The sequence below is a fragment of the Octopus bimaculoides genome, chromosome 11 (assembly GCF_001194135.2).
Source record: "Octopus bimaculoides isolate UCB-OBI-ISO-001 chromosome 11, ASM119413v2, whole genome shotgun sequence".
In the NCBI taxonomy this organism is placed as follows: Eukaryota; Metazoa; Mollusca; class Cephalopoda; order Octopoda; family Octopodidae; genus Octopus; species Octopus bimaculoides.
The window spans coordinates 31,380,022-31,383,803 of record NC_068991.1 but is presented as its reverse complement, the minus strand read 5'-3'; positions in this window follow the sequence as shown (position 1 = coordinate 31,383,803).

Here is a 3,782-nt window from a genome sequence, read left to right as displayed (position 1 = left end):
ATTAACTCATTCTTCTTCTTCTTCTTCTTCTTCTTCTTCTTCTTCTTCTTCTTCTTCTTCTTCTTCTTCTTCTTCTTCTTCTTCTTCTTCTTCTTCTTCTTCTTCTTCTTCTCATTGTTATTGTTATCATTACTGAGTAATACAATTTCTTGTATCATATTTAGATGAGCTTGCGTGCATAAGTAACTAAAGTGAACTTAGTTTTGAACTATCTTTAAAAGAGTTCACCTATGAATCCATGTTTGTGTTCTTATGCAAAACTTGTTTGAATATGGGGAAGGTTGCATAGTTTACTGGTTATCAGTAAATTCTTAACATTTATAAGACTTCAGTGATGATTAGATTGAATTGTTCAGTCATCATGCTTAGTCATGAAGCAAGTAATTAAGTTCTTCTTTTACTTTCACCCTTGTCGTTTCGGTTTCATTGTGAGTTCTGCATGACTGCTAGCGATATGTCATTCAAGAAAAGCTTCGAAGTTATTCAGAAGAACAAGGAGAAATGGAGAGGAAATTTGGTGCGGTTCCGGTCCTATTCATCTAGAAGTCATGAGCTTGTAGAAGAAGCCTCACTGACCAGCAGAAGCCGAATGACACTCAAGAAGCAGATTGTTGGTCAGTACCATTTTCTTGGGAAATCAATTAAAGGAAGAAAGGAGAGATTCGTGGAATTATCAAGAGAGGTGACACTACTGTGGAGAGATAAACTGAATTTTCCAATCATTTCCGAGCAAGCAAAACGGTCCAAGCTCGAAAATGTAATTCATTTGTATGACAAATGTGCCAAGAAAGGAAAATTTGAGCCATTAGAAGAACTGTTCGATATCACCAAAGTCCATGGTGAATAGTTCAATGCTGACGACAAAACGCTGTACTCCATCCAACTCCAAAGCAAGGGCAAAGTGGGCTATTTGACAGGCAAAATTGCAAGCAAGCACACTATCCATGCTTCCAAGAGAAGATGCTCTGATGTTGAAGCCTCCCATTCTTTATCAAACCCAACAGCCCTAATACTGACAGTGATTCTGAAGAAGTGACTGAAGAGTACAATTATGGTGAAGATGACAGAGTAGTTCAAAATGACAGAGACAGTGATAGCACTTATTCCTCCACAAGAAGGCACAACAAATCTGAAATTGGCACGAGACTTGTAACTGAAACAAACGTCTCTACCACAAAGCTGCGAAAATCGTCAGAGGAGGGCATTGATATCCCAATTCCTGGTCAGCAAGGAATTTACAAGGCACTCTTCAAGAAAGCTGGTGAAATGAAGAAACACTTGATCGATACGCTACGCAATCAGAAATAGAGCCTGCATTTCGATGGCAAATATATTGACGGAAATGAATATCAAGGGATTGTCATCAAGAAGGAAGCAAGTGAAATGAAACTTGTGGTTCTGAAGCTGTAGAAGGATTGAAAAGTGACTTGGACGAATTTCACTTGCAGGACACAATCTCAATGATTACGACGAGTGTGAATACAGGACGAAAGAGTGGAATAGTGGTTAGACTGCAGAGAATGATCTTGAGTAAAAGCTATTATGACAAGCCACAATTCGTGAGCTGCCAGCACCATATCTTGGAGAAAATCCGGCGCGTTGTTATGGATGAAGAGCTAGCAGGTGCAAGAAATTCACCCAACATCGAATATTTTTTTGTCAAAGAACTCATAACAAGTTATGAAGAACTCCAGGGCTCCTTCCAGAATGGAACTCATGTCATTGAAGATCAAGCTGGCTGGAAAGATGATATGAAGTTTCTGTTCCACTTAGCTCGTGCCTTCAGGTTCTTCCATGAAAATGGAGACCTAACTTTCACCAAGTTTCAGAAAATTCCGAACATCAGAAATGCCAGATGGAATTCACGAGCAATCTTAGCCCTTCTTGGATTTTTCCTAATGCTACATGTAAGAATGATTACAAATGGTCTGCCAGTTCATCTCATAGGACTGGGTGGACCACTGGTTCAGTGACCAAATGTATAGAGCTGAAGATTAGGCAGAGCTATCGCAAGCCTTGCTACCCTACAATTAAGGTCATGCAAGAACTTCACGCCACAGGCAAGGACAAAGCCAACATTCTCTCTTGTGACTTGCCGCAACTTGACTATTGACTAATTTGACTTTATATGACTTAGCTTTTTTTGTTGTTCTGGAATGTAGAAAACAGTTCTTTTAACAGTTAAGGATTAAACGTTTTGAATCTTTCCCTCCTTTCTTTGTTTATTATTCAACCAAGGTTCTAGTTTTGGGAAATCCACCCAAATGCAACCTAGTATAGAAATTTCAAAGTTAGTCATGGGTGAACTTCTTTGATCAAATACAAGATTTGATTTTCATTGTTTTTTAGCAAAAGCTCATCAAGATATGATGCAGGACTATGGATTGCGAAAACGTGGTATCCCTAATGTACACACACATTCATTCATATGTAACTTTTATATATTAAGATGGAATTTCCAGTATATGTAATGTTCAAGTGAACACATACATTAATTAGCTCTATACCATTAACGGTAAAAGGGTTTCGCTTAATAACTGTAATAACAACAACAACAATAATAATGATAATCTCTCCTTAAATAGTAGTATCAATAGTAATAGACTTTGTAATAGTGATCCGACTAAAACTTGCGTTCTCATCGTTATTTATCAATGTAAAATTTCTGTAGGATATAAAGAATATTTTTATATTGGCATTACATCCAAGGAATTATAAAAAAATGACTTGCCAACCATCTTTCTACATTTAAATATATTCATAAACTACAGGTCTTAGTAAACTAATTTGCTATCTCAAAGATTGTAAATTACAATTTTCTTTTCATTGGAAAATTTTGTCTGCTCTCCTTGTATGGACGAACAACTATTTATCCTTTTTTCCAAACACACACTGATCAACACCTATAAAGAACGTGTTTAGATGTGTTTACATTGGAAAAAATCACTCCTTCAGCTATTTCAAATAATATCTTCCTCCTTACCTAATAATATCTGCAACTCAAACTCTATTCTTTCATCCCATACCTCCAATTCTTTCCTTCATCTTTTCTATCTATCTGTCATTCACTTTCTATTTGTGTATACCTCTATTACTCCTTCAGTTCTCTTTCTCTCTTCCTTCTATTCTTCTCTCATCGTATGACCTCAAATTTCGTAACAGTGTTTTAAATTACTAGAGTTCCCTATCCACCTTTGTTTTTCATATATATATTATAGATAATATATTGTAGTTTTTTTACATCTGTAAAAATGATTTATTGATGAACACTGATGTTTATATCCTCGCTGATGAGATTGATTTATTCTTCCTCTCTGTAGGATATGTGATTTAAATAGCATATTGAACGTTTGTCTCCATTTTCCATTATAAAAGGTTGTTTTTTTTTTGAGAGTTGCTTTTCCTCGCATTCGGTAAAAATGTGTTTATTCTGGAAGTCTAGGGTGTGGCATTATTCTGTAGTAATGCCCTTATATAAATATATATATGTGTGTGTGTGTGTGTATGTGTATGTACATATGTGCTTGCGTTTCTCCCCCCACCATCCCTTGACAACCGATGTTGGTTTGCTTACGTCTCCGTAAGGTAGCGGTTTTGCAAAAGAACCGATAGAATAAGTACTAGCCTTACAAAGAATAAATGCTCGGGTCGATTCGTTCGACTAAAAGGCGATGCTCCAGAATAGCCGCAGTGAAATGACGGAAACAAGTAAAAGATTAAAAGAATACATACATACATACATACATACATACATATACATACATATATATTTATATATATAT